We start from the raw sequence: 13,864 nt of genomic DNA, 5'->3' as shown, positions 1-13,864 counted from the left end.
TGTACGCAAAATTAAAGGTGAAAAAACAAAACAAAAGTGCTATCTGTTTAGCAGACGTTGACCACTACTTCCACTTTCACTATTCACACTTGGTATGGATTAAAATGCAGTTGTAGGTTGACTTATTTGAAATACCCCCCCAAAAAACATTTTACCAAAAAAACAGCACTGTATTATAATATTATTATTATTATTATTATTATTAACTAATAAAAGAGAATGTAAATAAATAAACTATTATAAAATATATATATAACTATTATTAAATATAATTACTGTACAACTGTTATGACTGTTTTGGGTCGAATCATTGGGTTATTGTGTTGTGATGTTAATGTTGTCAGTTGTTTATACAGTTATTATGTCCCTTGCGATCATGTATGATGGTGACGTATTAGCAACTCTTAGTTTGTTGAGTCATATGCAGTTACTATGCCCATTATAATGATAATATATGATGATGATGGCGTATTAGACACTCTCAGTTTGTCTCGTCTTATGCGGTTACTATGCCCCATATGATGATAATACATGATGGTGATGTATTAGCCACTCTTAGTTTGTCTCGTCTTATGCGATTACTATGCCCCTTATAATGATAATGTGTGATGATGCTGTATTAGTTTGTCTAGCCACTCTTAGTTTGTCTAGTCTTATTTGGTCACTATTCCCCTTATGATGATAATGTATGATGATGATGATGATGATGATATTTTAGCCACTCTTAGCTTGTCTCGTGTTGTGCAGTTAGTATGCGCCTCATGATAATAATGTGTTAATGTGGTCAGTTGCTATGCAGTTGCTATGTGCCTCTATTAGTTAATCTTAGTTTGTCTTGTCACTCTTATTTTGTCATATTGAACTTTATTCTGTCAAGGGCAAAAATGAACATGTAGTAAAGGAAATTACATTTCCAATAAAACGCATTAACACACAATGTATTGCTTTTTAAATGACCTTTTTTAATCAAATAGATCTCAATTCTACTGTGACTTCTTTCAAAACTAAGGCCAAATGGGTAAAATTGGGTAGACATGATCTCGTTGGTATGTTTGTACTCCACACATGACTCACTCCTCGTGGTTTCAATGTACAGTCGGGCGACAAATGCTGCTGTCGTGGAAACAATTCAAGCAGCCAAACTGTCTCTGCCTGGCACGCCCGCCTTGTAGTCTTGCGCCGTCCCGCCACCAAACTCTACCTGCCTCCTCTTTAGCCGGTAAGAAATGCAAAAACCTGGACGATGGGCAATATCTTTTATTAAATTCAGCGGTACCATTTGAATTTGTCCCATGACCAGCATGTAAATAAAATGCCTTTCATATTAATTCATGCTTCACTTGCCTCTTTTTTGAGTGTAAGCCTAACATATAAGACCAAAACATGTATGTACAATAAATCTGATATTATAATACAGATTAATGTATTGTTAATGTATTAATGTATACATAATAAAATAAATTAAATCAAATCAAAAATTATCCCAGCCATAGTCACCCTCTTGCTTCAATTCAATGGACATTGTGCTGCTCTTTTGGGTGGGTGTGCGTTTGCTGCCACAGGGGGGCAGTGTAATACAGACATACGCATATAATGAAGCCGGTCCTGACTGGATCTTTGCAGAGGATAAAAAATGTTTTGTTATGAACTATGTATTATTGAGCTACCTGGGCGGGTGGAAATATAAAAAATACTTTTGGGCGCCTGATGTCGGAGGTCGAACAGCATATTTTTGTGACACCTCTTAAATTAAAGGCGAACGTGTACGCTTCTCATCTCACAGTCCAAATGCATGTGGAAATGTTTCAGTGCAGTGCCAGGCTTGGCAAAGAGCAAAAGTGTCTCGAGATGATTTATTGACAGAAATGATTCTTCTATACAAAACCCGTTTCATCAGCTAGCATTGGCAAAGCACTTTTAGTTTTTATTGTTTGCCCTCTTGGCTCAGAAAATGGTATGCTCCTTTTATGAAATATTCCACTTTTTTATTTGATGTTTTTTTTCTCTTCTAATAATTTTATCTTAATATTCGATTTATTTTTTATTTTATTAATATGTTTTTCTTTATTTAATAGTTTATGTAATTTTTTGTTTATTCTGTTTTATTTTAGTATTTTATTTGTGTATTTTATCCTTATTTTTATTTCATTCATGATTTTTATTGCATTTTTTCATGATTTGTGTGAGTGTTTTATTTGTTTGTTTTATTATTTATTTTTGTATGCGAGCTGTTACATTATTTTTTAGAATATTTTGATTTCATTTTTGTTTTAATAATTTGTTGTTCATGTTTTAATTTAGATTTTTTTTTAATGCTGGTATTTATTGTTTAGTTTTAGTTTTAGTTCAACTTTAAATGTTACATTTACTAATTAATTAGCATTTGTGTTTTATTTTTGTTTATTTTTCCTTTACATTACTATGTCACTATTTTTTGTATTTTCTCTATTTTATGATATGAACATGAATCTATTTAACATGATATCCTCTGATCTTACAATATCATGTTTGAACATATCAATCTCTAAAATATTGATTGTAAATATTACCTCTAATATTGTGCTCGTGAAGCTGGAGGTGGTGCAGGCAGCCAATGGCGTCGCTGGCCGGCATCCCCGATGGGAAGGCGGCAGTGGCGACGCCGTCGAGTCCCGTCAGCGGGTTCGTCCCGGCGCTTAATGGCATGTTATCACAACAAATCACAGTTGTAACAAAAAACACTTTTTTCCCCCCCGCACTCCCTCCGAGGCCACACGCCATTTCCAGGAACAAATAAAGGATTTTGTTTGCAGGCTTACAACGAAATCCGAAACTTCTCCTCACCTGGACTAAGTCACCTTTGAGTACTGATAATCTTAGAAAAGGACAAGGGATTCTCTAGTGCCACAAATAATGCTGTCATTTGTATGCCTATCTTTTTTTGTTTGAGTTTTTTAGCCTCTTGTGATTGCTGAGAATGCCAAAATGCAAAAGCATAATTTTGCAATCTCTCTATTGGCAAAGGTTGCATACTTTGAAACCCTACTCTCGTTTTGAAACACAATTTTGAAACCCTAACCCTTTTTTGAAACCTTACTTTGAAACCTGCAGAAACTTTCTTTGAAACTCTATTTGAGACATGAAACCCATTTTGAAACCCTACATTGAAATCCTAACTGTAGTTTAAAACCCTAATCTATTTTGAAACCCAACTTTTTTTTAAATTCTAAAATATTTTTCTTGCTGACAAATTTCAGCCCAAAGTAAATCTTCACATTTACAAGCCAATTTACAGTGTGAGCCTCCTTCCAGTCAGTAACAAGCTGCTTCCCATTGGTTCTCTTGGGAGAGGGGGAGGGGCCAGGGTGGGAATTTCTTTTGGTAGGATGTTGTGATCTACTGAACTCATCTTGTTCTCGGATACCCCTCAAGTATCCAGCCGCCCCCCCATAGCCCTTCATCCTTCCAAAAGCCCACATGTGCCCAATATATCACCCCCCCCCCTTCTTTTGTTTATTATCTCCTTGGATAAGCATGTGGAATCCCCATCTTCCAGTCTTTTACAAGCTCACAGCAGCCGGTCTGGTAGTGCGCGCACACACACACGCATGCACACGCACTCACACACATATGATATCTCCAATGTAACAATCAAAGAGGCATGCGAGATTTCGCGCGTTTCCGCTGGTGCGCAGATGTGCAACTTCAAACGGGCCAACATCTTATTGCCATGTGTCAGCATTGTAAAAGAAGAGCAAAACCCTCCAAAGCCAGCTCGTAAATAAGCGCGCTACACAAAATACATTTTGGCTAAATAGAGTCTTTGCATTTTTGTTGTTTTCTTGGACCGGGCTTGAAATGCACAAAACGCCCACAGTGGATCCCACGGGGCAGCCTCCGATGGCTTTTGGTGCAGCATGTGCACCGGCAAAACAAATCACAGAAGCGCTTGTCCCTCTTTTGAATTTCGTTTGAACTGCTGGTTGTTTTATTACAAAATCAGGATATTTTATTACAAAATCAGGATATTTTATTTCATAATCAGGATATTTTATTTCATAATCAGGATATCTTATTTCATAATCATTTCATGTAATCTTATTTTGTATTTTATAGTAATTTATAAGGCAATATTTCCATTTTACTGTTTTCATTTTACATATCGCTGTCTAATTTTCTTTCATCATATATATATATATATATATATATATATATATATATATATACAGTGCTGCTTAAAAGGTTGTGACCTTTTGAGCAGCACTACAAAAAGAGAATATATTATGATATTTATTATTATTTATATTTTTAGACTTTTGAGCAGCAATGTGTATATATAGAAAGAGAGAGAATATATTATGATATTTATTATTATTTATATTTTTAGACTTTTGAGCAGCAATGTATGTATATATATATATATATATATATATATATATATATATATATACTGTATATATAGAAAGAGAGAGAATATATTATGATATTTATTATTATTTATATTACACAGTATATTTATAATTATTTTCACTTCAGTATTTTTTTAACTGTTAGATTTTGATGTGATAATTTATTTAAGTTAAGTTTGCTAATAAAGTATGCATTACTCATATATTGTAAAGTATACATTACTTATTACACTTATACATGAAAAGGAAACTTTATGAATCAAATCAAATTGGTTACGGTTATTTCATATTATTAGATTATTATAATATGATCATTTTAATCCCAAAAGGAAAATTCAGTTTAGCGCAAGCAAATGTTTTGTTTTATTGATGTGCCCTAACTTCTATTCAGTCACAGATGCTCAAAAGATGCTCAAAAGACTTTGCTTCAAGGGTTTGAATGTTCTGTTTTTGTTTTTTGGTTTCAGTTTATCCAAGTAAAACAGATAGAAAGATGGCATGCAAGCAATCGAAGATGAAGAAAATACATAAAAATAAAAGACATAAAAATCAAATCCATACGTGGAAAAGTTTTTGCCGTGCAGGCCCTTCTCCAAGGTCCGAGCCACTGCCAAGGTCTTCTTCTTCTTCTTCTTCTTCCTTTTTTCTTCTGAAAATGACTTCACAGTCCATGATGATGATGATGATGATGATGATGATGATGGGCATCATATGTGCAATACGCCTCCTCACGAATAACGTCAAGATCAGGACATTGTTAATTATGAGCTTTATTACTTGCAGAAAGGAGACGTAACCTGCGAGACAAAATGACTTATTAGAATCATCAATGCAGTCATTCAAAAAGCTGCCACACATGGAAAAGACACACATTAACGCACACACACATGCACTCACACACACTATCGGAACGAGGCCGAGGTCGGTGGGAAAAAGCAAACTGTCGGGCCAAAAGGTTGCAGCCCTGGGACGGCGCGTAGCTTAAATCTTGTGTGACATTTATGTGGGCGCGTGTGAATGCGCTTTTTCCAAAAGTCTTTTCACTCCACTTTCTCCTCTGCCTTTGCTTCAATTTTCCATTTTTTTTAAAGGAAAACAAAGCAATAAAAACATATCAGCAGCTAGATAACGCTCACTTGTCTCAGTATATATATATATATTTCAAGCCGTTTTGCTTAAAATGTAGTTTTGTGTCAGCTATACATTGGTATGTAGCTTAGCAAGTACTGCTACCGGCGCAGGTAGCTTTGACAGGCCCCTTTTGAGCTACGCCTTCAGCGACTCCAAGCTAGGAGGGTCAAAGTCGTCAGCACATTTCATGTGGCAAACCAACTCAAACGAAAATGTCCTTGTTTTTGTCTTGATGTGGAAGTAATGTGGACAAAACGTTCATCGCCTGATATGATAAAAAAAAAAAAAAAAAGAGAATCATGACATATTGACAATTGATTCATCTTGTATACCCAATAACCTAGTTTGAGACCTAGCTATGTAGCGATATCTATCTTTCCATCAAATGTAATCTAGCTATCGTCAAAATATGCTAACAATCAGCCCATCTTTACTGTCGCTGGCTAAGTTGTGGCCTAGCTGTGTAGCTAAATGTAGCAATAGCTTCCTTGCTATTCTACAGGCTAGCTAACTAGCTTGCGAGCCACAATTGATTCATCTTGCATACCCAATAAGCTAGTTGGAGACCTAGCTATTTAGCAATATCTATGTTTCTATCAAATGTAGTCTAGCTATCTTTAAAATATGCTAACAATCAGCCAATATTGTAGCCTAGCTGTGTAGCTAAATGTAGCGATAGCTTCCTTGCTATACATGTTAGCTTCCTAGCTTGCCAGGTACACAGAGTGTCATTAATTGACAATTATCATATATATATATATATATACTATATATATGTTTTTATACTTGTTTAGACACTCAAGTTAGCCAACACTAACCTGCGCTAACTCTGTAGCAGACACAAACTTGTTAAATGACATATTGCGGCGCTATCAAACGTTTAGGAGTGCAACTTTCCGTGAGCACAATATAGTGACCATAGAGCGCAGCTGGACGTGTCATCAAGCAGCAAAGGTTGTGTTGGGTCGGACTGAGCCCTCGTCAGAAACTCACGAGGTCCTTTACAAGGTCCTTGAACACCCCCCCCCCACCCCCACCCCCCAAGACCACCCGGACGGGAGGCTATCAGGTCTTAAGGACCTGGTTCACTTCTTTTTTTCTTTTTTCTTTTTTTTACAGGAGGTGACGCTCCTCAAAGTGCTACGTCTATAGCATGCTCAGTCAAAAATTCTTGGGCAATGTACACATGATATGAATAATGCAATCATTCCTCTCGCCAGTCCTTTATGATATCTGCCATCTTGCACAATAGAAATAAACAGAATGACTACAAATATGCCACAGCGTCGGGAAAAAAACTGTCTATGGCTCACATGGGCACATCCACGGTCCCATTTATGTGTTAAAGGATTCATGTGATCACTCATCTCGCTAGTTATTCATGATATTCACTACCTTACACAATTGAAATAAACAGAATCCAGAGAAATAATCCACAGAGTCTTAAGAATCAAGCAAGGACATATGGGGCAATATGATTAATGCGATTGCTCCTCTTGACAATTATTTATGATAGCCACCACTGGTAAGAACAGTAGAAATAAGCTTAACCTATGGAAACACTTGTGCTCGTTTAGCGCGACGCACACTTTGCTTTCCTCATCACTTGGTCGGAAGCGTCTGGCCACATCATCGTCATTTATGACATTATTCTTGGCCCGCTCCAACTCATACCACAACATATCCTGATGGGATGTAAAAACGGCTCGAATTAGGCCCATTAAAAGCACTAACGCTAAAAGAATGTGCACTTTTCTTAAATGGAGACTTTTACGATTTCCTTTGATTTTTTTATTTTATTCCGGTTCGCGACGGACCGTGGTTCCCTACTCAATACCCGCCTTGCTAAATCTTCTTTTTAAGCTTTTAAAAAAAAAAAAAACGTTCAAATGCGCCGGGGTCCACTTACACGTGTCAACGCCGCCGCCCGGGAGAAGCTTCCCCGGCTCGTCAAGATTTTTTTTCCCCGACAGGTTTAAAGAGCACACATGTTTGTCTGGCTTTCCCATCATGCACCCCGTTGCCATGGCAACACACGAATGTTAGAACTTGGTGCAAATCATAAAAGTGACACTGTGTTAGGGATTAGCGTTTGACTGCAGTTCCTCGGTTTGAGGATCTCTGTGAATGTTTTGAACGCCTATTTCCATGTCAAATGGGTTTTTTAAGGTTGTCCTGTATTTTTTAAAATAAATCTAATTTAAATAATCTCATTTATATCTATGTGTATATATATATATATTTAATATTTTGAAGAAAAAAAATCAAATGTAGTATATTATAGTGAAATTATTGATTTTATTTTCAATTTTTCATAGATGAACAATCAAATGTCTAAATAAAAGCTTAGCCTCAATTTTTTTCTTTTTTTTTTTTCTTTTTTTTTTTTTTTACAAATTATTGCTTTATTAAAATTTTAACAAACTGGTTAGAATATTTATAGAGATTTATTTGTCATATATATCAGACAAATGTCATACTTCACCAACCCAATAAAAATTTAATTAAAGCCATTATTCATTTAATCCAGTACTTCAAGACATTTTGAATAAATATGAATACATTATAAAATAAATGAATAATTTGTCATAGATTAAAAGAATGAAAACAGTCAATGAAAATAAATATTTAGATTTTGAAATAATACATTTTAATAAATTATGAAGTATTTTTTTATTATATAATATAATAATCTTTATAATACATAATAATATAATATAGTCAAATAGCATACTTTACCACAGCTTTGTTTAAAGTTCGAATAAAATTTCTCATTAAATATTATAATGCGCAATATGTTCATGTTTTAATAAGTAATACGTTTCAAAGTACATAATTGAAATGTCTTTTTTAATTTTTTATAATATTACAGTCAAATTTGGCCAAGGTTGGCCTGTATTTTTATTTATATTTTTTAATAAACCTAAGTAAATATACAGTATTTAAAAATTATAATATTTGTCAACTTCATTGCACACGTCGCACAGTTCTACTGTGTGCACTTGAGCCGTGTGCAATCCCGGTGATGATGATGATGATGATGAAGATGATGATGTATTGAAAGAGTCCATGACTTCAGAGGTGGTATCCTCCTGTGTCGTGCAGTCCCCCCATAAAACACTTTCATGTTTTTATGGTGGGGTTATTCTACAGGTGGAGTCAAATATATTTGACCCCCAAATGCCCCCCCTCGTCCTCAGACAGAGGATGGGGAGGGGGGGGGGGGTGCTGACTCGCATGCTTTGCTGACATCGACACCTGTCCTCAATAGCAGGATTCTTTGGTTGTGACACCCGCAACTAAATTCTTCTTTCTTTCGATTGTTTCCATAGACAGGCGGAGTTAGAAAGATGTTTTTGTGCCGTTGTGGGAGTAAACACATACAACATAAAATTTGGTAGACATGTCTATCATAAGTTGTCATTCGAAACATGCCTGCCATTTTACTTCAAATTAGCATAAACATTCGGTCAGGATTAATTTTTGTGTCCTTGTAAATTCAAAGTAAAACTATTCTTGGATTAGCAACGATTTGAGTTTGGCTCATCTTTTGGAATTAAAATTGAAAACGTTTATGTGTGAGTGTGCACACTTCAAACAGGCCAAGGGCCAACTGAGTTAAAACACAGTGTGTTGATGTAACAACACTCACATTAGCACAGACGTTGTTGCCAAAACAGGTGCAAAGTTGCACAGTGGCAACAGGTTGTTTTTCAGGCAGCACCAAGGTTAAAACCCGCAGGGCTCGCCAGCAAAAAGCGAAAATAGTTTTGCTTTCAGATTGCCATGCCCGAAAAGAGAAAAAGAAGTCTGCCATTTTGGTTTGAAGCCACCATTTTTAGGTCACCATCTCCTTGCCGACATTTCAACACAACACTTTCATTTTTTGAAAATTCTGTCTCTAAAGAAAGGTTCACTTAGGAACATGAAATTTGGTAGACGTGTCGATCATGAGTAAAGCCACAAAAAAAGTCTCAAAAAGCCAAGTCCAAAAAGGCACAGGAAGTCTACCAATTTGGTTTAAAGTTTCCATTTTAAAGTCATTCTATGCCACATTTGAAAAGGAAAACTCTAGTCTTTGAAAATTCAGCCCCTTAAGTCACTTTCACTTAGCAACGTGGAATTTGGTAGACATGTATATCATGAGTAAAGCCACAAAAAAGTCTCTAGAAGTCATGCCCGAAAAGGCACAGGAAGTCTACCAATTTGTTTTAAAGTCGCCATTTTGCGTCCATGTCAACATTTAAACGCGAAACTCCAGTCTTTGAAAATTCAGCCCCTGAAGTCACTTTCACTTAGCAACACGAAACTCGGCAGACATGTCTATCATAAGTAGAGCCACAAAAAAGTCTCAAGAAGCCAAGTCCAAAAAGGCACAGGAAGTCTACCAATTTGGTTTAAAGTTTCCATTTTAAAGTCATTCTATGCCACATTTGAAAAGGAAAACTCTAGTCTTTGAAAATTCAGCCCCTTAAGTCACTTTCACTTAGCAACGTGGAATTTGGTAGACATGTATATCATGAGTAAAGCCACAAAAAAGTCTCTAGAAGTCATGCCCGAAAAGGCACAGGAAGTCTACCAATTTGTTTTAAAGTCGCCATTTTGCGTCCATGTCAACATTTAAACGCAAAACTCCAGTCTTTGAAAATTCAGCCCCTGAAGTCACTTTCACTTAGCAACACGAAACTCGGCAGACATGTCTATCATAAGTAGAGCCACAAAAAAGTCTCAAGAAGCCATGCCGGAAAAGGCATAGTCTGCCATTTTGGTTCGAAGCAGCCATATTAGGCCATTTTCAGCCAATGGTTAAAAATTAACCATTATAGAGATTGATTGATTTATTGATTTATTTTCAATCGCTACCAACATTTTAAGTGCATATAGTAGACAGATGATTAACACAAAATGGCAAGGACTTTGAGCTTTTGTCATTGAATGTGGGTGGAGTCTAAAGTTCAGAGCGAAAACAACTGTCTCGAAATTTCAGCTTTGAAGACTGAATATGAAGCTTGTTAGGCATCTGTATCATAATAAGCAGACGCACAATTTTTGGGGTTAAACTACCATTTTAGTCTTCAAATGTTTAAAAACCTCCTAGAGATTTTTTTTCCCGATTACTACCAAATTTAGACCACAAATACTAAACAGATGGGCCACACTAAATTGAAAAAAAATTTGAGTTTCTTTTCCCTCACTCAAAAATATGAGATCAGTCCAATATCAAATTAAAGTAACTTAAACATAGGTCAATTAAATAAAATTTTCCAACCGTGTCCTGAGATAGCAAAAAAGATAACAAGCTAAATTTAGCTGGTATGTTTGTAGAAATTTACATAGACTCTTCCAGGCCTATGCAAACATGGGCCCCTCAAGTTTTAACTTCGGCAGATTCGCTGTTTACTCTAGTTAGCGTCAGCCAGGTGCAGCGGTCATTTATCAGCGCGTTAGTAAAATTACAGCTCACGCCGCGGCGGTCGGTGCGGTTAGGCAGCGGCAGCTGCGACTTGTCACGTCGTGGCGGCCTCTTAAAAAAAAAAAAAACAGTCGTGAATCATGAGCAAAAGACAACAAACCGGGCAAGAATAACACAGAGTGTGACGATACGTCGCTAAGGCTATTTTCTTTGGGGGTCACAATGTGACACAAAGCCTTTTTTCCATAGCATTTACATGAAGGTTTAGACTGGCAAATTTGCTACAAAATGGCAGGTGGGCGGGCCACTAAATAAAATCACACAAAAAACACACAGAATGAGGAGTTGGTTGAGCTGTCAACACTGTTTTCACAACAATGTGTTTTTGCGCATTGTCATGACAGATCACGTTTCCTTATAAATAATGATGCCAAGTAAAATGGACGCCAGTATCAACGATACTCAGACACGTGCGCAGTCATTTTTGGGAGTAGGTTCTCAAGCCAAGATAAACTAAGATAACAGATAAAAAGTACAACATTAAAAAGAATTTGCAAACAAAGTATGCTAATGCTAACATGCTGAGCTTGAACGGTTTTCAAATGGTTAAATCTAAATGTTAGTTTCATGCTACTCTAGCTAGTAGCGTAACAAATAACTTGTCATATTAATGCTAGCAAAAAATGCTAATTGTCAATGCTAAGTACCATTTGGCCTGCAAATGTGATGGCCTTAAGCCATGCTAGCCTAACATAAGCTTATTTAGCTAAGCTTGTGCTCCTGCTATGTGGTAAAGTTGTTTAGTAGTTTACGATAAAGAGGAAGAAAAGATGCCATTTGAGTTTATCGCCTACATTCCTGCTGTTGTTGGCTGTTTTCAAGAAGGATGCAAAACAGTTGAAGACATTTAAAAGCAAAATAAAGAAATGCTTAATAAAATTACTAAAAAGAATGGACAGTGCAAGAACGCAATTTTGGGAAAAAAAAAAAATTTTTAATGCTTTGAAAGACCTTAAACTTATGATAATGCAATCAACACAGTCAATAAACCTATTAACAAAAGCTGTTGAGGGATCCTACAATGGATATAAAAAGTCTACACACCCCTCTTCACATGGCTTGTGTGCACTACTGATTAACAAAGGGCGCAATTATCATATGAAATCTAATACCCATCTCATATCAAAATATTTTGGCGGGAATTGATGATATAGTATTTTCCAAATTTTTTGATTTTTGAATGTCAGGCCACTTTTCTGCCGGAGCACCACTAGGGCTCGACCTGCGCACGTGCCTGCTGCTACTAAAAACAGCCAGTAAGATGAACAATTGACCTCCAATTTCAAGTTTTCATCTCCTAGCCTGTAATCAGTACGCCAAAAATATCCCTTGGTCTTAAGGAAAAGGTTCAGTTGACATTTGGGTACAGACAGCAACTAAAAGTCAAAACGTAAAAGTACAAAAACAACAAAATAGCGCGTGACGAGCAAAACGTTTACTGTTTAATCAAATCCCAATTTCCCAAAATAGGTTTTTCCAGGTGTCCGAGCAGACGTCCGTCCTGCCGTGGTGGTCACGCCAGCAGCTCGTGGCAGTACGCTACAATCCTCGCCACGATGCCCCACACTCACTACACTATTATGACTGGAGAAGCTAATGGAGCGTGATGTATTTTGCATTCACGGCCAACAGGCATGAAGTTCTCGCCGTGCTTTTTAATGACCACCAGTATCACCGCCGCCAGTTTTCAGGACATGAGCCGTCGATCGGTGATTTTTTTTAATTTTTTTATTTGTACTTTGACTTGCAAGTGAAAACTTGATATACGAATTTAAGATGGCGGCAATGTCGGATAGTAGTTGTCACTACTCTCAGTAAAACAAAGACGTCTATTTACCACAACCGCAAAGCTAACGTAGCATAGCAAATGCTAACGTAGGCAATCAACTCATTCACTGCCATTGACGGCTATAGACGTCAAAAATTCATTTGAACTATTTCTATTAGTTTAACATTTTTTCCACTTTTGCTAACAAGAGTATGAAAACCTAGAAACATATTGTAAATTGAGAACAGATTAATCGTTAGTTAACTAGTGAAGTCATGTGATTAATTACAATAGAAAAATGTAATCGCCTGACGGGCCTAATTAAAAAGATAAAAATAAGGAACATTTAATCGTAATTGATTGCATGATAATTGTATATCTGTTATAAATGTACAATAAAAAAAATTCTATTTTTTCATTAAAAAATTAATGAAATGAAAAAAATGTTAAACTAATAGAAATACTTTACATGAATTTTTGACGTCTGTAGTCGTCAATGGCAGTGAATGAGTTAAAAGCAGATATGCTATTATAGTGATAGCGTAAGCGTAAACTATAGGACCAAAACGTTTATGTATAATACTTTTGATATTGACGATTGTAATACATATTAATTTATTCCTTGTTGATTTAGAAATACCTGCCAAGAAAACCTCGAAAAAATGATCGCTTATTAAATCTCAATTTTGGCAGAAGAAAATCGTAATTAGATTATTTTTCTAAACTGCTCAGCAGCAGCGGCGACGGTGTATCGACGACAAGCACACTTGTGACCTTTTGCCTCGTTTTCTCTTGGAAACAAGAGACGCCAAAGACTAAATTCCCAGGCCACTTTTCCTCGTGTGTGTGTGTTTGTCTGCCCTGCCGTCATCCCAGCATGAAGGAAAGTCGGTGAAGTCTCGAAATGGCAAACGACACCTGTGTGCATACAAACAAAATGCTACTGTGTGAACGGCAACTGTAGATAAGGTGAAGGTGTGTGCGTGTGTGTGTCCAACTCGCTCCCTTGCTGACACGCTCAATCTCACACCCTGTGACGACGCGGTTTTAAGGATCTCAGCAGATCGTTATCAGTGGCCGTTTAGTGCACACAAACGTTGTGGC

The sequence above is a fragment of the Vanacampus margaritifer genome, chromosome 3 (assembly GCF_051991255.1).
Source record: "Vanacampus margaritifer isolate UIUO_Vmar chromosome 3, RoL_Vmar_1.0, whole genome shotgun sequence".
Lineage (NCBI taxonomy): Eukaryota > Metazoa > Chordata > Actinopteri > Syngnathiformes > Syngnathidae > Vanacampus > Vanacampus margaritifer.
This window is presented reverse-complemented; position numbering follows the sequence as displayed.